Raw genomic sequence first — 22,809 nt, 5'->3', positions numbered from 1 at the left:
CAGAAGCTAGCACAAGAAATAATGTAATCAGATACACAAGTTGAAGTTCTATTCCTGATTTCACCAATATAAACCCACCACCTTAATTGTAAAGAGGAAAGCACATGGTCAAGAAGAATCAGAGAGGTCTGGAAAGAGCAATGCAGCATGCTGAAGACAGGGACATGGTGCTAGAATCAGATAAGGAAACCAAAAAAGACCACAGGAAGTCTGAGAGATGTGGGCAAAATACGCTGGCGACCCTGTAGAGATGAATATGTTTTTAGCAACCATCCTGTTGTACAGTGCAAGAGAAGGGCAAGCCCAAAGGGTGAGAAAAGGAACACTAAAGAAGGGGCTAATTTAAAATTAAAGTGGTAATTCATCCTCTAAATTGAAATAGACAATAAAAGAATGACCTTTGTTATGTGTAAAGAGTGAGCACTTCTGCTTAGAAAAAAATGTAAATGCAATCAAAATGGTAGATGTTTACAAAGGTAAACCTGTGGTGGGTGAGTATCTGTAAGAATGCAAATATAACTAACAACAGTAACAAAAAAACAGTGTTCCCCAAGTTGCACGGAGTTTCAGATCAAAAGTCTTCAGGACAGGTTGGAAGGGGAGGTGGAAAAGAACAGTAAAATGAAATATAACCCTAATAGAATCTTGAAAGTCATAAACAAAAGATAGTAATCAACTGTGTTCTCTAAAAAGACCACAAGGAGTTCCCATGATACAGTAGAGGCATCAGGGAAGAGATCTTATCTGCATCAAGAGCCACCATGGGAATTAGCACCATCTGCTCCACAAAATCGCGAAGGAGGGGGAAGTGGAAGGTATGGGCAATGCGTGCTGCAACTTGGTAACAAACCCCATCTCTGCCCTGCAGAACTGCTCACAGAAGGTCAGCAGCACCATTGAGCAAAAAAATAGCCAAGTAAAGTATTTCCTCCAAGACAGAGCATCAGTCACATATAAATACTAAAAGTAATAGAAAATGTATGTGGTGGTGATAGAGAATAAAGAATGAGAACACTCCCAGTTGTTTCCTGGTGTATGCTGGCACACTTCCAGCAAAGTCTGTAAGGTGACCAAGATCTACAACAGCTGGCAAGACCTGGTCCAATGAGTACAGTTTCTTGCACTGCTGCATTATGAATTTGGCAGGGTAAGTTCCCAGGAAGGGAACTTACTTTATTTGGAATCAGTAGCACCAGTACAGAGGTTCCCTGGTCACTGTAGACATCGTGTTTACACCAGAAAAGGAGAACCTGTAGAGGTCACATTTTGTTTAATGGAAAGAACACAACTCTCCACACACGCATACAAATATCATTAGACTCACTTAGCTGAGTAGTTCCAGGATTGCTGATGACAGAAAGGCACCCCAAAATTCTAGTTGTGCTCACTTGAGCAGTCTCACTGAGTTCATACTTACTCTGCATGCTACTTATCCACAAATAGCAAATAAATGTTGATAACGGTTAGTGTGCCTGGTTACTGCCACATAGAAGCTGCAGCATTCTGCGTTATCATGCTTTGGACAGCCAAGTATTTTGGTGTGCAATTTTAAGTGGCTGTAGTGTATTAAGGAGGCTAGCATCTCCAGATAGACCAAGGAAAAGAGGCATAAGGAAGTTATAAGCCTGTAGAAGGAGCTGGTTGTCACTTTTCTTCTCTGAAAATCTTTTGTAATTATGTAGCTAAAATATACATCTTTCCATTTATCTCAGAAAGCTCACCAGCCTGCATAAACCAAAGTTTGATTCAGTTTCACATACATTATGTGAAAGGCCCAGAAATTGCAAAATGTCAGGAAAAACTTTGTTTTCAAAAAATGTGACAGAACTACACGAAATACCAGCCTAGTCATTCTTCAAATTCGAGAGTAACCAAACACTAATTTTAACTAGAACTAAGTTTCAAGAGAAGGTCTGGATCCAACGGCACTCATAAGCTCCTGAACGTGCACACCAACTGCATGGTGTGTGAAACTCAGACTGAGATTTTTCAGCAGGGGACCACTATTAAACTACCAATTTCCCACTCTAATCCCTGCCAGTTATTCAACTGGATTTGTAACCTTCTACCTCTTTTCTTCTGGGAAAACACTATTCCAACTGTACAAAACATTTACCCTATTAACACGTGTTACCAGATCAAGGTAAACTCTAAGTTCCACTTCACTCCAACAGCTAATGAACTATAAACCCACACATTTTCATGAAGATTTTCCCTCTATTTGAGCTCTGCATGAGCTTAATAACTGAAAGTAAAACTGCATCGCTCTTTCCAGTGCAGATAACACTATGGTTTTTCCAAAACAGACTGTGTGCACTTATTCAATACAAAATATACTTAACCCAAACAATTTTGGAAGTCAAATAAACAAAAGCATGAGCAAGTACAAGCAATGAGCCCTGGTGGGTCTTCTTGATGTGTCCCTTTTTCATCACGAGTTTGAAAGCTGTAGGTGGGTCTATCCAATCTTAGGCACGTGGCTTGGCTTTTTGGATCCCAAACCCAGGTACCACTGGAGTCTGCAGAGGAGGCAAAGGAGAAAATATGGCCATTCAAACACGGCCAAAGGTTGAAGGAGCACCCTGAATCACCACAGGCTGCTACAGAGCAAGCTGCAGTACTCAGGGATAGCAGCAGGAAGGCTGCTTGAAATGGCATAGCTGCTATCTTAGTCAAGGTGTCTACGTGGGGATTGCTCCTGTGGCCACTGACAAAGTTCTTAAGATGAAATTTTCTCTCTGGTATTAAAACACCTATGCTCTGAGGAGAATAAAACAGGATGTAAACACGAGATGTGCTGAAATCAGCCCAGGGATCTACAGAACAGCTCATATGCCAAAAAAGACCTAATGCTAGAAGCAGAGTTAACAAGGGAAGGCCCTCCGGCAGACTCAGGAAACTGAAGCATACCAACTACTTTTATCTTGCTACTTCGTATCTCACACAAAGCAAAGGGTTTAAATAAAAAGAAAGATGATACAGGTCATTTGACTAACCAGAGAATGAAACTCTGTAGCTCATCATGTTTGGTTTACTCTGAAACACTTCAAAACTAGTTATGAAATCATGCTAACCCTAAAGAAATGCCAAGACGGAATCTTAAGGCTCATCCCAGTTTTTGAGGTTAGCCCTAATCTCTGCGGGGGAGAGAACCCAAGCACTTCTAAAAGAGTAGGATACTAGTGCTACAGTTCAAGGCTAGTTTAGCTCCAGCAAGCTGAGAAATTTTTGCTGGTTATCAAAATAGTGCATGCATAAATGAGAGAAACAGGATGTGGCAAAACGAACAGAATAATTTAAATTTTATTCAGAATCAAGAGTCTGCCAGCCCCCGTACCATATATGGAACGTTTCCCCTGCAGGTGCAAGAAGTTTCTGTAGGATTTGCTCTTGCATGTAGTATCCCACAGACTAATATTTTAATAGATGCAACAGTTGATTAGTTCTTGGGGGGGTAGGGGGGCAGGGAGAAGAGAAGAAAGAGGAGATGGAGGAAAATATGTGTGAGCAGCAGATTTAGAAGGAGGCTTTCCCTGTCAGAGACCCGCTGTATAAACCACATGTGGTAATACAACAAACTACCTGGTCAAACCATAAACAAGTTAAAGTAAGAGTTTGAAGGAGAAAGACATGAGGCATTTCACAAGGGAATAGTCTATTCTCAAACAGGGATGGGAGAATTGATTTTCATGACGGGAGATGAAGTACAGAAGATAAAACAGGATACTGTTTGATCTGGCCAACAGAAAATACAGGCTAAAATGGTGACCTAGCTGATGGAGCAGGGATCAGGCTGAGAGAGCAGCAGCCAGGCAGATGCCATTCCAACAACACACTGCAAAAACACTAAGTGAGGAGATTCAAATTGCCCCTCCAAAGGGCACAGGGGCATTATTCACTCCACACCAACAGCAGTTCTCCACCTCAGCCTCCACAGTGAGCCTAATCCTTAACAGCCATTCTGTAAACTAAGATGCACACAACACAGTACATACATTTTTAAGAGAACGTTGTTAGAAGGAAAAGGATGTTAATCATTTCTGTTTAAATACAACTGTAAAAAAGGGAAAGGGCTGTCCTCAGAGCGTCTACAGGTCCCTCCTCTGTCCTGCTAATCATATCTATGGGCCTTACTTCCATAACTACTGAAAATCTTCAATGAGCCCACATTGTGGGATGAAGATGTAACTGATTTGTTGACTCATTAATGTCTTAGCTGAAGACAGTCTTTCTCTGCCCAGACATGGTCTTCTTATGACTGACTCCGGCCCTCATAAAGTCTTCAATCTAGTTCTTGCATTCACTCATTTGGGTTTGGAAGCAGGCTTGCCACAAATGTCAGTAAACACCCCACGCATTAAAGCCCCCATTCTGGTGCCTTTTGGGCAAAACATCAGAATCTAAGCAAGAGATCCCTGACTAGGGCGAGGACTTATTTGCATGTGAGGAATGAGAAAAGAAGGGTAGAATTATACCAGAATGTTGGTCCTCATTCACCTGACCGAGTCAGACTGGTCTACACTGCTAAACTCAGCTAAGTAGATAACTCAGACCTTGTATCGGCCACTCATCTTACTTGCATTTCTGTTTACCCATGATAAAGCGGGACAAAGCAGGCACCTTTCCTGAAAAAAACAAACAAGCTAGTTTCCAAATCAGGTGAATAAGTTATAATTGAAATAATAATTGAAATATAATAATTGAAAGTAATAATTGAAAGTTAAATATATTCTCGCAAACAAGAGTAAGCCTCACTTTGTTCCAGTTTGACACAGGCTTTCATCACACAAAAAAAGGGCTAGCTAATAAAATCTGCATGAATCACATTCTCTTTGCAACTTCAGGGAACTTTATAAGCAAGAATTCACCTTCACATGCCTGCTGTATAGTCAGTCCATCACAAGAATTAGGAACAGTCAAGTTCCCATCCTGATTCTCAGAAGCTGCCACTAGTTCTTAACTCACCCACAGTAACACAGAAAGTGTAAAATAGCTCTTACCAGTTTCCATGGATTGAGTTCACATTTTGTGCAATATGGTATTCTTCCTCAACGTTCAACTCCAAAGCCATATGATTTACACAATCTATGCTTTCATATGTATAAAACTGTCTCTAACTCTTGGATTTTCAGGGAATACCTTGGACTTGTACCCTAAAGGCTCAAACTCTCAAATAGGCATCATAAAATCATAATTTTTAACCCTCTTGAAGAGAAGAAAAGCATCTGTCTGCCTCATAATTTTCAGATTAGCCACGCTACACAGTGGACCTAAGCAGCAGTAGTCCCAATTGTAGTGTAGGGTTCTCATTTCAGACATTCAGAGAACTATTAGAACTTCTTGGATTCATAGTTCTCATTTACTAAATCTGATGTGACATTATTCTCTCATCTTGGGTGATCTGTTTGTTGCCCTCTCCCACAAGAGTACAAAAATTTAAAATCTCACATAAATGCATAAACTGACAATTAATTTAAAAAAAAAAAAATCTTTGAGTCAATTACAGCGCTTCCCTTTGATTTTAACATTTGAGGTCTTTTGGATAATTAAATAATTTCCACTTAAAAAGAAATAAACCAGAAAATATCAAAATGGAATATTCCTAGTTGTTCTAAAAGTTTTCTGAAAAACAACTTCAATTCTTTATTTAGGAAATTAATCAAAAATCAAGCGTGTTCTGTGAACTGGATTGCTTTTGATGAACCAGCATACTTCACTCCAAAACAATCAGTGAAAAAAATTCCCCGGTCTTCTCTAGTTTTCAAATAATTGCCCCAGAAACTCACTATTCCCTCTACTCACCTCACAAGCTGAGCACACAGCATTCTGCTCTTGAGCAACAACTTAAAGAGAGATTCAGGTAACTCTTCAATTAGAAGGACTAGTTCTGCCTTTCTATGTGTCTTAGTAATTCTCTCATTATAGACACAAATAGCTAAGAATTTCAATTAAAAATGAATTAGTATTTCTTTGATGGCTTCCATTTCTTTTCAAGGTCTCAGTGGCCAGAAAACTAAAAATGCATGGAAAATCCAGAGAAGGAAGAAGATGCCCTACTGAAAGACTCCACCTTCAACCACATCTTTAATTTCTTTGTACTTCTTGTCTTCCCATCCAAGATCTGTAATACCACTGAACTGAAGCAAAGTCCACGCTTCTCTATTAAACAGCTATTGCCAACTACAGTTGCCAAAATTCATTCTTGCTTTTTCCACACATCTCTTCATGACAGTGATCTATTCTTACATGCTTGGCGCGTACAGCATTTGTGAACTGGGAGGGGGGAGAGGTGTTTCAATTTAGTTTCCTGTGGACAAGCAGGCACATCACTAGAAGCACCATTAGAATTACCTCCTTTGGAGAGATGCCATAGCCTTAAAAGGGTTGTGGAGCATAAAACATCTTGTTATTTCTTTGACTGAAGTATCCCTTGATCTTTTTAAGGCAAAATGAGGGAGTCTTGCAAGATCTTGCCTGTAAGCATGCTGTAGATAAAGGAAAAAAACAGCAACCACCAAAATATAAGGAGGAGTACTAATTTTCCTCCTTCATCACTCCCTACTTGCCTAAATTTAATACCTCAGTAAATGTCAACTCCCACTGAAACAAACAATTTGACTTCAGCAGAAGACTTCTCTTCTACCTTCCAGACCTAAGAACTCCTTTAGAATCTACTACTGATCAGGCGCTCTGAGCAGCCTGTGTACCCGAATCAATTGTGTGCGTACGTGTACACGTACACACATAGAAGCAATCTCAGGTAATCATGATGCACACAATAATTACAGTTTGCCTCTCAACAGGCCCTTTTAAGGCTTTTTACAAGTATGCATCAACTAACCCTTAAACACTCTTCTAGTGCATGTGAGGTTTATTGTTCTCCTTATATAGGAAAGGAAATTGAGTCACTGAGAAGTTAAACAAACTGTCCAAGGACACTAAGGATGCAACAAACACAAGTTCGGTGTTCTGATTCTGTGTGCCTGAAATCTAACTGCTAGGCATGCTTCTCATGCTAGCTTCTCCAGGTAGCTTGCAGAGTACATTAACATTTTTTGGAAACACATACTCTGAATTGCGAAAAGGATTTTCCTGCCCAACGTGACTAGACAGAGAAAAGGAAAGAGGCTCTTCTTTTATGCACTTGTACCTCAGTCTCAGTTTTCCTGTCCTAATGGCATTGTCTGAGTTCAAAGGAAGAAAGAGAGAGATTGCTAATTGTTATGGAGCTTCAGCCTAGCAAAGCAGAGGTGTCCTCTTATAGCTTCGGGTGTTCAGTGATAAGCATAGATCCTCATGCTATCTACCTTTCCCAGGTGTCAGAGGTTCTATTTCAGTCTAACAGCCTTGTTTTCACAGAAAATGGGAAGTTAGGCAACATGTTCAAAATATGATACCAAGTCGGGTAGAAAAGGGTGGAGGGAAGTGACGTAAGGACTTCATAAAGTTATTTCCAAATTAGGAGCTCCAGACAGAAACATTATCATTGCATTGCTACCTACAGTGTACCCATCTCAAGTATTCTTATTTTGTAGATGTGCCCTTTTTTCTTGGCATTATGTTTTTCTGAAGTTATGATTTTTCATTTCTCCAGACAGTGCAGTTGTTCCAAGGACAACTGTTTCAAGCTGAAGTCTTAGCACTTCAAAATACATGAACAAAAATGAAAAATACAACATCCCATCCCACGCAAAACCTACTGCTTCCAGCACTCAGAGTAGCTCTACTGACAGAGTATAGTGCCAATGAATCAACAAAAGCGGAGTCTACAATTCTGAGCAAAGAAAATCTAACAAAATTAAACATACTTAATGTGTTGTTCTTTCTAAGGAACGATTATTAAGTGATTAATATTATTCTGTTCCCAAAATGTAACATTTGCAAAAACTCCATTATTTTCCCCATTAAATCTCTCTCCAGAAAGTATGATAAATTTCCCAAAGCAAACACTTGTGGCCTAGACAGTCTTCATTTACCCTAGTCAAAAATACAGTTTAGCAAAGAAATTATTTCTTGGAAATATGCATGTCATACACCACAAACAATGGTCTCAGGAGATAACAGGGGTTGTAAGTAAACACTGTTGTGCTCCACCCAGAGAAATGAGCTGTGAGGACTTCCCTCTACCTCTTTGCACATCCATGAACTGTAAAAAAGAATCACCCCAAGGCAATGCTTCTGATGGGAAGGAGAGAGAAGGGGAGAAGAATAAGCTACATTCCTTTAATGTTATCAGGAACTATGTGTACCATCTGAAAGAGATTACTTGTTTATAACAGTGGAAAGTTGAAAGTAGTTCTTCACACTGCTAGTTTCAGGGCACGGGACTGTCGCCAAGCCTTTGTTTTCATCACATTCTTGTGTGTACCTCCGTTACAACAGAAGAGACCCAGAAACTTTTCAGAAATGGGGAACATTTTACTGTACCATCCCTGCGGCCATGTTTGTTCCATTCAACTTCCTTTCCATAGCATACATAGCCTTCTGGAAATTCAATATGCACACTGATTTGCAGCACACGAGGCAAAATACTGCATAAAAATCCAAGGATAGTTCAGGTTGGAAGAGACCTCCAAAGGTCTCCATTCCAACCTCCTGCTCAGCTGAGGTCAGCCATGTTTCTCAGAGCTTTGGTTCAGTTTGGTCTTGAAGAACTCAAAGGACAGAGGTTGTGCAACCTCTCTGGACACTGATTGACTCTCTTCTTACTGATTGACTGTCCTCAGGGTGAAAAAGCTTTTCCTTACACCCACTCCTGGATCTCTCAGTTTATTGTCTCTCATCCTCCCACCATGCAGCGCTGTGAAGAGCCTGGCGTCATCTCCCTGATGACCTCTCTGTAAGTATTGAAAGGCTGCTGTTAAATTCCTGCAAAGCTAACTCTTCTCCAGCCTGAACTTGCCCAGTTCTTTCAGCCACTCCTCACAGGAGAAGGGCTTCATCTCTCCTCTCTAATGACATTAGATTGCGATTTCTCAGAACATTAAGTTATTTTAATTGTTTCTCGTGTTCAATGTTGTTATGTAAAAGAAACTGAAGAGATGGAATATCAATAATACCACCTTTCAGACCATGTATTTCCTAGGCTGCATATGAGGGAGAAGCAGACACTTGTGACAAGGGTCAAAGAGGGGGTCTGATGAAGTGATACAAGCAGGTGAATCTGTATCAGGAACACCTCAGTACAGCTCTTAACAAGCTCTGCCTCCAAGATGACTGACACTTACGAGGAATTGTAATATACCTTTGCATCTAAGATTACATAAATAATATCCAAAGGCATGTTCTGTCATGCTTAACACAAGCGTAGGGTCCCAGCCCTGTGACTTCACCTCTCTCTTTCCAAGGAGCTCTCTCCTCTCTCTTTCAGTTCCCTAATTCTAAAAATGGAATAACATCACTTGGCCTCAACACAGGAATTTCTGGTATTAGAACTGGTGCGGTGCTTTGAAGGTGTGAACTGCTACTGTGAGCACCTTAATTCAAGGCATGAAGAGTGGACAATGAGGTGTATCATAATTATATGCTTTTTGACTATTTCTGCACTACACGCATAGTCACATAGCAGTCATTAAACATGCAAAATCCTGTCCAGTACACAGTGGATTCAGTATAAAAATCCTGATAAGTCTCTTCACTGGCTGCACAAAATTCCTCAGCACAGTTCTTGAAAATAGAGCTGCTTTCATGAAACTACTCTCCCACCCGTAGTTCCAGTGCATGCAGTAAAACTCCCGTTAGTACTTAAGCAGTGACTGTAAGATGTGTCTCCTTACCACCAAGTCTGTAATGAACATATGCAAAAATAGGGCAGGTTGTGGCTCCTTTCTTAAGAACGTACATTACCAGCAGCAGAAGTTGTCTCTGGTGCACATCACAGAGGACACGAGAGGTCTCCTGCTGCAGAGCTGCCCTGGTCTTCAGTGCAATGTCAAGTGCCAGTTTTGAAGCCCTGCTCTGGACAGGGTAGAAAAAAGCAGGGCAGTAAAGTCATCCACCAACTTTCTACAAGAAACTATGTAGCATCTTCTTGTATGTTTTTTTTTGCACACAACCGACAAGCACCACTCCAAACCACAACTGGAAGACCATGTTCTTAGGACCACTGCAACACTGATTGCAAATGCCAACCTTCTAGAAAACCTTTCCTGAAACAGTACTGCTTTCATTCTTCCCCTTGGAAGATGAAGAGCTTGATGCCTACACTCCACTTTCATGCACTTGTAAGTCATAGGCTGGACTTTTGTATCCCTTTGCCTCATATTTATGATGTGAAAGAAAAGAATATGTTTGCCTTGTTATGTGCTACTCGCTGCCGCAAAAATGAGAACGCAAGGGTGAAATAGTTATTTAGGACAAGATGAAATAATTTACTCTTAAGCCAATACTTTATATATCAAGAGAGCCAGAGGCCTGTCTCGCCTCTCTTGGCATACCTTGTGCTGTGTCAAAATGTGACAGGTTTCAAACTGAACTGTTCTACAGGCTATCTTGGTGAACAAACCACCATACGAGGAAAACAACAGAGGCTGAAGCTCAATTACCAAGTCTTCCTTTATACTGACCAATACAGAAAAACAACGCACAAAATGACAAAATAGGAAACTACTCAAATTACTCTAGTGCAGACAGATTGATGGCAAGGGTGGGAAACTGCCTTTGCTGTATTTGGTGATGCTGAGTGTTGAAAGCTGTTGTTGGATAGTTATGACTAAATGCTTTCAGGTCATGCAAAGTCTGCAAGAACTTAGGAGAAAGTCTGTTCAAGAGGAGCAGAGAAGAAGAGGTGGTCAGATCAGTTTAGCTGTTCACACGTGGGCAGGCCTAGAGGGAGCTACCCTTACAGGCTTCCCCGCAGGAACTCCTTGTCAAATTCAGTGGTTACAGAATCCATTCTATACCCATGAGCAAAATAAATAATAGGATTATATTTCTCAGTCCCTACAGATCCCTGAGAGAAGGAAGTGTGGGTGGCAATGGCTCTGGAGAGGGGATCTATTGAAGCATACAACACCTTTGAAGACAGCATACGCTGTCCCTTTAGCTTAAGTAGTTGGGTTGGATGAGGCAGATAACAGGTCCGAGGGTTAAGTCTATGAGCAAAAGGATCCTTGCTTCTGCTTCCCTGCAGATCAGTAACCCACAAGCTTCAACATGACAGTTGTGCAATTTTTTTCCACATTGCAGTGTAGAGGTATCCCTGACATTGTCTCTTGTCCTTTCCAGCAAGGTTGCCACTGATTTTCCTGCCTTCAGTCTTCAGTGGGAGGAGTAGGAGAAAAAGAGATTTCCTTCCATTACAAGTGGGAGGGAAAGTGATCAGATCCCCTGAGCTGTGGTACCTATTTAGTCTCTAAAAATCCAGATGCACAGAAGGGTCTCTGCCTCACACCTCCCCTCAGGAAGAGGAATACAATTATCACCAGCTTTCACACCTGCTGCCAAAACTGTATTTTACTCCCCTTAGCAATGAGCGTCCTCCCACTGCAACCCTTCCCAAATTTTTCCTTGCCACTGTTTTGTATTGGGCCTGGGAAAGAGGTCTTGATGTTATTCTTCCAGATCTGAGCCTTCTCATGCAAAATCTCAACATTATACCCAAAAATATCATGCCAGACTCCACAAGCTGTTCCTTTCCAAGGAACACTGTGGATAACCAATTGCTTTAATGTTTTTCATTTGTTAACATACGCTCATCCCACTACATAGCAGGGACTGGGACCAGTGGTAACTGCCTGTTGTAAGTTCTCTGGGTCAGAAACTGCTCAGTTAGTGCAATGAAATCACAGCCTAATGGGAGCTGCCTACAATACTGATTTCTAGATAATAGTAATTTTTAAAGGAATTAATTAAAGAAAATGCCTTTAATTTGTATTACAGTTCTTCTTTCTGTGTCTTCAATTCCATTCTCAATTATAAAACCTCTTTCCCTACCTTACCATGTCTCCACCACGCTTCCTATTCATTTTCCGATGTCCTTTTGCCAGTCTCTTTCTCATACAGAGCCCTCCCTATCAGCCCTCCTCCAGTAAAACAGTTCTGCCTTAGAATGCAGGCAATGGCCCTCTCTGTTTCCTGATGTCACCACACCTTGTCTCAGTCTCCTTATGTCACCACACCTTTTAGCCGGCCTTTATATCTGCTTTCACACCCTCCGCAAAATTTACAAGATTTCCCCCATCACCACTACCTTACTCTTTATTGGTAGATGAGGAGAGCACTGACACAAAAACTTATATTTTGGAAGAGTGTCTGTTACAGTTACAAGGAAACCAAGGAAAAAAACACACGCATACATCCCCCTGTCCCACGGGAATACCAGTTTCAATCAAAACGCTCCAAACCTTTTAAAGGTTTAGATGCCTTTATACCTGCTTTCCTCCAACTTTTTCTCAAAGCAAAGCGGCACGCACTTTTATGCCCACATCCTCACATTCATACATTTTCTTTCCAATTCTTCTCTCAATCCTGACCTCTTGCCCTGCTTTAACAGTGGTAAACTCATCACTTCACTTTGTTGGGGGTTTGCTTAGCTTTCCCCATCTCACTTTGGCCTTTCCAGGAATTAAAGGAATAGAAGTATTTTTACTTGCTTCCACTAAAAATAACATCAAATGAGCAAAATCAGGGATTGAGCTTGGAAGACTGGCGATGCAAGTGTCCCTGAGCCTGTTAAAAGGGAAGATTAAACTGCAGGAGGGGACTCAAAGTTAACACTTTCACAGTACCTAAAGATAGTTTCCAGACACCCAAAAGGTAGAGAAAATCTTTATAGTATAATTAGAACTGGGATTACACATAGAGAAAGGTAGAAAGTGAAACTAAGGTACTATACTCCCAGAAACTGAAACATTAACAGTGAACTAGAGTTAATTTTTCTATTTTAGTTCAACATTTTGCTCCATTTTCATGGGCACTTCAAGTGTTCAATACACCCCTCAAAAGGTGTCTGAAAAGGTGGTATATCCTAAACTAGACTGTTTTGTGTGTTTGGGGTTTTTTTTTAACCAGTTATTTTACCTCATAACTGGATGCCTTTGGTCACTGGGCAGAGACTGAAGCAGTGCAATGTACACAGACAATCAGAAGTAAAGTTAACAAAGGAAGCCTGAGACAAGACCACTTTGAGTATCATTGCTGGCAGCATAGGCTGGGATGAATGCCCTTTGTACAGAGGTACTGTTTGCATAGCATAAAATAACTGTTTGCTAAGTCATGTTTAGGCACTTCTCTATACTTATGCAAAGAGCAAGAGGGCACATTGTGACTACCCCCATACCCAATCGGACTGTTTCACGTACAAGAGCCAAGCAGGTGCATTAACAGGAGCTGCTAATTCCTTTTGCTGCAGCAAGGTTCTCCATAGGAACCTCACAATCGCAGCTATTTCATTTCAAAAGTGTCTGGAAGTTTATTAGTGAAACTCAGAGTAGTTTGTACAGTCACCTGGATCCTCTCCTACACTTCCTGAACCATAACTGCTTTGAGGCAGAGGACTGACACAATCCCAGCACTTAAATCCCAGTAGTAAAGGCATTCATGTAGGTCTTCTTCGTTGTGCTGCCAAAGCTTGTGTTTCATCTCCAAAGATTTTTCAAAAACATGATGTCTAAGAACACAAGTGCTGGTAATAAAAGGATCACAGCAGAGCATCCTCCTGACTGTAGAAAGCTGTGTTTATACCTAGCTAGTGCACTGAAAAAGATGGATTTTTTTTTTAAATGATCTTTTACCCAATGCATACAGTATCCTGGAAACATCGAGAGATGCCTGATCAAGTGCCTAATATGCAACTGTTAATCATTCAGCTGACCTATGGCAGCAGCCACTCCTGTGTAAGGACAGGTGTCCTGTGGAGGAGCCCCAGTGTGGGAATGCAGCAAATAAGGAGGCCTCCTCTCCTAGAAAAAGGAGAGAAGCAGGGCTTGTGAGTGGGGAAGAGAGAAGGCCAAGATGAAATACCCATACACCCCAACTACATCAGAGCAAAATAAGGACAACAGCATTCAGATGTAAGAGCAACGACAGGCAGGAATCAAGGAGATTCTAGTCACCTCTCTTGAGAGATTTTAGTCCCTCCAAATAAGAGAAAGCTTTAAATAATCCATTCCATTTTTACAATGTGTGTAGAGAAGGTTAGGAACAGAATTTGTTATGTTCATGGCTTCATACTTCCCAGATGAAACCTGACTTAAGCAAGTAGCAGGTACCCTGGGCACAACAGCTGGACACCTGAAATTTGATACCATCATGTCTCCCTGAAATTTGATGCCATCTAGCTTAGCAGCAAATGCTAAGGCAAGTTCTGGAGCCTCTGATACACTTAATTATGAACAAAAGCATCTCTTTGTCTTCTCATCAGGATTCAGGTATGGTACTGCACAGCATGAGGACAGAACAAGCACCTTATGTGCAAGTACTGTCGGCTGCCATTCATTATAAATAATAACTTAGAAGACACGTCTGCAAATGGTCACAGGAGCAGAAAGAGAGTCACATGGAAGAGCAGAGGCCACTTATGATTGTGAATGACTAGATGTGAATGACATGATGAGGCATGACTAGAAAATCCATCCCATAAACAGTGACCTAGTGAGAACACGAAACCAAAAAGAAACTATGCAACAGAATAGAAAGGACAAAACAATAACGCTTCCTCTAGCTGATCAGAACACTGCAGATTTCTCAGGTTTTACCTCTGCCAGTTATGACATACACACCACAAACAAATTAATAACTCATAAATATAGATTTTCTCCCTCTAGAATGAATCTGAATATAAGGTTTTGCTTTGTACATCTGAACAAGAGGTTTATGAACAGACATTGAAGAATGAAAATTTCTTAACTACAATGTCCATTACACAAATCAGCATCAATCATTTTGCATTCACTCACAACTTTTAGCACTTATTTAGCACTTTACAACCATTAATCTCAAACCACTGTTTAAAAAGAGATATAAAGGATTTTGTCTATTCTTTGCACAGGGAAACAGAGGGACAACAAGGTATGGGACTTGGCTGAAAATATAAAGTCAATGATGTAGGCAGAAACTAAATGCAAGTCTCTGCATTACCAGCCTGGATCATGCCACTTCCTCCATACAGCAGCCAAAGCGTATGTTTAATAAACAGGTTGTCTCAGGTTGTTGCAAGACCTGAGTGAACTGGCACACAGATTTCCCCCTAGGGTTGACATGAAGGAGCAAACATTGCAAAGAACAAAATAAAGTTCTGATTATTCAGCCATTTATCATGATTCCATCTTGCATTGCTGGTCTCTTATTTTGAAACTTCTTGCAACACTGCTAAATACTATGCGACTGCCAGAGCTCTGGAAATATAAAAATGGCCATACCAGGTCAGACCAAAGGTCCATCTAATGCAGAACTCCATCTCAAACTTCAGCCAGTAAGGAATCCTTAGAAGGCGCATAAAATATGGAGAGGATATAGTGTAAGTCTGCAGGAAATATACTGGTATAACCTGACAACTTCTGCCAAACTGTGACTCAGATACCTTGGTGTTCAATAGCCACTAAAAGATTTTCCTTCTGCCAAGATGATATTTTTTGAACCTGGGTAAATTTTAATACCTCAAACATGCCATTGTAAAGAGTTCCATAGCTTTATTTCATATGTAGTGAAAAAGTATCCCCTTTTATTCTTTTTGAACCAGTCTCTTGACAATCTCATTTGATGTCCTAACTTCTGGCTTCAGGAGAGAGGATGATCCTCTATTTGCCCCTTCCCTGACAGTCCTACCTCATGAACCCCTCTCATATAGAGACAATCAGAAATCTTTTTACAAACATGAAAATCCAAATCAATTTAGTAATTTGTTATACAGAAGTTGTTCTTATATATCATCCTGTGCCCTTCTCAGTACATCTTCAAGCTTATTGCATCCTTTTCAAGACAAGGAGACCAAACTGTTCACCGTATTCAACATGCAGCAAACCTTGCATTTATACAGTGCCATAGTAATGAAATTTGTTTTGTTTTCTTTCCTTTCAGAATAACTCCTAACACTCAGCCTGTGTCTCTTTCTTTCTGTCTCTCTTTCTCTCTTCTTATTATTATCGCATTATTATCTTTCCCTGTTATTATACACAAAGCTCATATTTTGGTAGATCTATTATAACCCCAAAACTTTTCTCTTCAGTGTCAGTAACAAGTTCTGTCCCTGTTGCTGTGTATATTAATTTGGGATCCTTTTCCCACATGCCTTAATCTACATTGCCTAAACTGAACATAAACAGCCATTTTAATGAGCTCAATCATTCAGTTTTATGAGATCCATCTTTAACACTTTGCTGCAAACTTGTACTTTTCCCATATAATTATTATTATAGTATATACTTAAAATTATCAGCAAGTTTGCCAGCTCTCTACTTTCTTTTCCAGATCATTTACAAATATCAAGCAGCACAAGCCAAATTACTGATCCAGCTGGGCCTCCACAAGTGACTTGACCAGTTGTTCCTAGCCTATATTTTCCAGGTTTTAACCAGAGGACTTGCCATGGCAGCTTAGTTTTTTTAAAAGCTTCTAGAGAAGAACATTATAAAAGCCATTTGGAAATCAAGCTAAGTGTTGTGCTGGCTGCTGAGTGGCAGTGGCTGCCACTGGCTTGAAGCTCTGCCGCCCAGCTGCAGGTGCCATTCCCACCGGTCCGACCCTCTTGGCAGGAAAAGGCGAAGCAGACCTCACCCTCCCCCAGATCTACATTCCAACTCTTCCCACCTCTTCCTTCCCCATAGGTGGAATAGCACTGGCCTTAGAATCATAGAATTATTTGGGTTTGAAGGGACCTTAAAGATGATCTAGTTCCAACCCCTGAACCTCCTGAGCCTTGGTCCCTCATCCTTGGAGAGGCAAAATGCAGCTATGCCTGCACTGCCAGGAAGCCTCGAGTCTCTTTAGAGAGCAGACATCTGCAGTCCCTGAGAGCACCGATGCAACTCAAGTAGGTGATGCCCTGCATAGGCATGCTGAAGAGTGATTTTGTAAGAATTATTGCTATATAAATGTGCTGCCTACTTAAAGCAAAAAAGCAAATGTCTCACACAAGCAGTCCCCCACTGTGTAGCTATAATTTTATTATGAAGTAATTTTCATCACCCTTGAATCTCCACTAAGCAAATGTCTACCGACCCCAAGACTCTTCAGTGGTATCTAGGAACAAGTAAGAATTAGGTCTAATATCAGTCATGCCAATCAAGTTCACTGTCATTTTTTATATATTTAGAAATATGTAAAAGGAAGCACTGAGTGAAACTCTGAGCAGGCCTGTCAGAAAACAAAACCACTGCAGGTAAATGGTATTTCTTAAGTACCAATGGCATTTTTGGCTCCTTTCTGATCTCTCTAAGTGCATCCCTTGCAATGCCCTCCCCAGTGTGAAAGCCCATCAATTCCCCTCTCTGAGATCAGGTTCTAGTGTACACACAAACTCTTGCCTATCGATTCTTTCCTACCTATTTCACATTCCCCACCTGAGAAACTGTTAAGAGGTAAACACAGAAAACAACAACAACCTTCCTAAACTAAAGTCTGGTTTAACTGCAACAGTAGGAACAAGTAAGAATTCAAAAGGTTTTAAAATAAAATCTACTTGTGTCTTCTCCAGTTGAATTCTAACATTCTGGGAAGATGCAGCAGCAGGTCTATCTGTATGTCAGTCTGTTCCCAGCTAGTAACTACCCAAGGGAGCCCCATTTCACCCAGGTAGAGGTCTTCCCCCACCCCGTTTGCTGTGGTTTCCAAGTTTGTTAATCCAAAACTAGTTTAAGTGTGCTCCAGTGGAGACTTCCATGCTGCCCATATGTTACGATGCAACTCTACTTGTAGTGTTCATGTATGAACACTTTTGGTCTTGGTTTTGCACTCTTGATTTTGTTTCTTTCTTCTTCAAAATCAAAAACCCTCCTATTAAACTAACATGAGAAATTATACAAGAAGCACCCTCCACAGTCAGGAAATAATCAGAAAACATACAGCATCCGCAACATTGCAGAGTAGCTCCAAATGACTCACTAGAAAGACAAAAATTTCTAAACAGCACCATCCTGAAATGGGTCGGTGAAGTGAAGCTCCTGTAACAAACTTTTGAGCAGGAATGTCCTGGGAAATTTAAAGGCAGTGGCTGCTCCTTACCATCTCAAAGCATGGAATTACTCAGGATGAGCACAGCTTATCTGACAGAAGTGATTTTACAAGTATCTCAAATTGGAAAGTAACTACCCTGCAAGGTTGTAGCACACAAGAAGACTGTTTGAAAGCAAAGAGAATTAAAGGTAGAGTTGGTATTAACATATGGACGAAACATGGCTTTAAAAGTTCAAATAGCAACTGTCAGCAAAACAAAGTTGGCACAAGGGTAACAAACGAGTTTTGCAATTGTGCTATTTTTACCGTGTAATACCAATACTGTATAAAAGAACAAATGTTGTGTATATGTTCAATGCCAAGCCTAAACCATTGCTAACAGTGTTGCTGTGATATGATTAAAATGTCACCATCATTATTTGCGGAAAAGGATTTTATCCCCCTCCCCAAGCAAGTGTTTTTATTACTGGAGTTTTACCAGACAAGTTTGTGAGAAAGAAAGATGAAGGAATAACACAACCCAAATATTTAAAAGCATTTAACCATTCTGGCTCATTGACAATTGTGCACTCTCCCTGTGATTTTTAAGAGCTTCTGACACCTCATGGAAACAACTTTGAAAAACATAGTGTTGAAAAACAATTTTGCCAATGTGTCACATTTTCTGTCTTATCCCTTCCCTTGCTTCTCGCTAGTAGAAGAATCTACATGAAAACAGAACCTTGATTCTTTAGGTAGACAAAATTTGGATCTGAGCTCTGCCAAAGCATGTGGGTGTTTGGATCCTGTCCATTAAAGACATTTAACTTCAGATCCAGGTTCAATTTTTGAAGCCTGCAAGAAGTGTTGAGATCCAGGATTTCATTCAGATTCACCCTTCTTACTTAGAAGTCATCTACTGCCTGTCCTGCACATTAAGCTATGGACTTCTGCTAAGGATCTCACAGGTGGCTGCTGATGTCAACATTTGCTGCCAAATTATAAGCATCAGTGGCTACTAAATATCTGAGGTGCAGGGAGACTCTGAAAATTAAAGAGGGGGAATAAAAGGAATTTTCTCTGGTAGTACAGTTGTCTTGAAATAGCATAGACTTGGTGTGTCTCTCACACTGGCATAACTTTTTGGACCTCAGTGAAATCACACTGACTGAGTGCAAACAAAAACCACAGTCTGTACTAAGCTAAAGGGGTTTTTTCTGCATTCAGTGTGTTGAAACAACACATTCCAGCCCAGCCATAGAAGCTCCCGCTGCCTTGTAAGCATAGAAAACAGAGATTCATCCCAAATCTCCCACTCTGCAAATTACTGTGAGTGGAGAAGGAGAGCAAGCCAAACTTTCTCAGCTCAAAAACATGCCAAACTGGACGTAATTTCAAAAAAAAAAAAAATTGAAAAAAAAATAATCACATTTCAGCATGGCTTTGGCTCTCTTACTTCCTGATTTAGCTGCACTGGGCAGAGTAATGGAAATGCTGGATAGTGCCTTCCTTGGAAATGTGCAGGAGGGCATGATTTTTACATGGCTTTGCCCATTCTTTTATCAAAACAATTCTCTTACATTCAGTGACATTTACCCCAAAGACACTGAAGCAAGGCAAGAGAGGAAGACTACCACATAGGCTGCCCACCTGTTCCAAGAAAAACTTCATCAGTCAATTTGCCAGTGACTGGGATATCTGAGGAAGACAGATTTATAAGTGCCCAGGGTTTGTGTTTCAGTTTTGTCAAGTCACAAGACAAAACCCACAAATCTAGAAGAGGACTAAAAAATTATAATTTTATGAGGAGGGAGCTGACAGCTACCATATGCGTTGAGAGAAAGAAGAAAACAGCAACAGTGCCTAAATAAGCCTCCAGATTTCTGAAGTCCCACCTATCTGATCCTCTTACATCGTGTGGTATCACAGTACTAGACAGCCTGTCACAGACTTCAAAGTAGCTACTTATGGAGAGTGCTGGATCTGCCCATAGAACCCCAATATCTCTTCCTCTGACAAACCAGAGACAAGTAGTAGTTGCTAGATGAAATGAAAAAGCCCAACAACAGCTCTGCTCCAAGTTCTCCACTGTCTTGCACTTCGCATGGTCATTTATACCTGCGCAAAGTGAATGTGAATACTTCCAAACCACAGAAGCAGTGATTTACACTCATTTCCACTGCATTAGGCATGAGAGTGAAGAATCAGGCCCTTTCTTACAAGCAAAATGTCCCTGACAATGAATGACAAGTAAAATATAGGCTGTGTAATTCTACTTGTTCTGGAAAAGAGTCAATTTAGAAAGGTTACCGTAAGATAGCAGCAAAAAACTGCTCCTGAACTCCCAACATCTCAAGCCGTAGCCTTTTCAATAGTACACAGGTTGCAAAAGATTATGGCCAGCTCAGGCCATTAGTTTCCTTTCTGGGCAGGAATCCCAGCATAACAGATACTTATGCATATTCTGTCCTCATTTTATCTAATTACAAATATCTCTCCAGGGATGGGGAGGGGAGAAGAGGTTTGATCACACGATTTTAGGTCACTTATGCAAGGGATTGCTGGGATATGCATTGATCCAGAGAGAGATGTAATATTTTAAAAGTTCCCAGAGATCTCTAGTAAGAAAAAAAAATGCTTATATGTATAATATTTTCCCGTTTATATGAGGTTTTTGAAACTGACCAATAAGAAAGAGTTTAATTATGTGCTGGTATAAATCAGTAAGGAGGAGATGGAAATGTTTAGGAAGAGCCAAGACATTGATTAATGAACGATACCACATTGTCCTAAACACCTTCTGTAAATACATTCTTTTTTTCCTATATTACACATCCACACAAATACACATATATCATGCATGCACTCAGTTTCCTCTGAATAAGACCTACAACATCAGAGGAAAAATGGAAAAAGGTCAATTGAGAAAAAATCAACTTTATGTTGCTCACTTCAACTTTTACTTAATGGTTGCAGCTCTGGTGAAACACGTAGCATTGCTTTACATTGGTGAACTTTTAAAAGCCACATTTAGGCATGATCTAATTAAGTAAAACAACTTAATATTAAGCAGAATTTCCGCTGCTTGCTTGCCCTAGATCAACATGGCATAAGTCTTCTACAGTTCAAGGACAGGTACAAAATTGTACAATACCCATCACAAAGTGCTTCAAACCTATTCCTCAGTGCTTCAAACTTGCTCCTTAAAAGCATGAGAGAAGTGAAATACAGCAGAACCTGGGAAATTTCTTTAGAAGAAATACACAAGAATTGTTTGAAACTCATATGGAAAGACTGGATAATTTATTGGCTGAATAATTATCTTGGAAAAGGACATCAGAATTAAACAGATATCCTTCAGGAACAGAAAACAGTAGTAACAGAAGGAAAAATTGGATCTTAAAGGTCAGGAAGTATAGGAAGAATTGCCAAAGTCAAGAGTTAGAACTTGCAAAATCTATTAAAAATAGTAATATTCTTCAGACATCAAAATAAAAGTGATCAACGAAAGTTCAGCTGTTTTGCAGTTAAAATGGTACACAGATTAACCATAATGTCGGTACAAGCCAAGAACTAAAGGAATGCTGTGCTTCAGTGGGATGACTGAAGTGGAAGATACAAAGACGTTTGTGCAGTGAAGGCATAAATTCTGAACAATCTCTGTCCAACAACTGTGACATGAAATCATACATGTACTGGCAAGTTCTTTAAACAGATACTGCAAATCCTGCTCACTACTATATTACTGAAATATAGCAAGCAACACAAAATGCCTTGTTAATTGTTTTAGAACACAACCCTTGCAAATGATTGCAGTAAGGCTAACTGAGGCAGAGTTGAATCACCTGCAGTTTTTAAGTGCAAAATGATTAAGGACCTTCTTGAACAAGGAAACAACTAACATGCAAGATCCATAACTAGGAAACAACTAAGATGCAAGATCCAACCAGAGTAAAGTGACATCTTTCTTTCATCAGATACCGATATTCTAGACATATTCTTCTTAGCTGTTTGGACTTTCAGAAAATGTTTCATACAGCACTATATGTGAAATTTCTGAAAACTGAGCAGGTGAGGATTAGTACAAGAAAAAAGATATGACTGAAAAATCACTGAAGGAGGGTTGGACACAGGTAAAGTCCTAAAAAAGACAGTATTGGCTGATGGGAGGTTACTTCTGGAGTTCTAGAAAGGATTGGTCTGGGGACTGATCTTATTCAGCATTTCCATTAGTGACCTTGGCACAAAAAGTATGTGTGCTGGTAAAAAGCCACTTACACAAGTGGAAGGGACATCAAGGAAATTAAGAAAATCAAGCAAAAATAATTAGATTAGGTGAATTCAGTAGAAATTTCACTTAATACTTTGGAGATCATCATCTCAACAACAACAATAGCTGAAAGGACAGGAAAAGAAATATAACAGTGTCAGTGTACCACAGGGTATGAACCACCAGCACAATAAAACCACAAACAAATGTAAAAGCAAGGTGTTCGCAGAAAAGGTAAAACATAAAAGTTATCACAAAGGGCAAAACCACACTTGGAACAGAGTACAATTCTGTCTACTCACACTCAAAGTTGAATATGAGTAATCCAAGCTGGAGCAGAGAAGGCAAAGACAATAAATACTCCAGTGATCAAAGGAAAGGAAAAGATAGCACAGACAGTTTAGTATATCAAAACAAAGACTGAGAGGGCTTATAATAGTGTCATACAA

General features: G+C 40.2%; 1 protein-coding gene across 10 annotated transcripts in view; it reads right to left on the bottom strand.

Moving 5' to 3' along the window:
* DPF3 (double PHD fingers 3) overlaps positions 1 to 22,809 on the bottom strand; it is a 183,301-nt gene that overhangs the window by 148,219 nt on the left and 12,273 nt on the right. The gene's annotated exons all lie outside the window — the stretch shown is intronic.

This window comes from Cuculus canorus, chromosome 5 (genome assembly GCF_017976375.1).
Source record: "Cuculus canorus isolate bCucCan1 chromosome 5, bCucCan1.pri, whole genome shotgun sequence".
NCBI lineage: Eukaryota > Metazoa > Chordata > Aves > Cuculiformes > Cuculidae > Cuculus > Cuculus canorus.
This window is presented reverse-complemented; position numbering and strand designations above follow the sequence as displayed.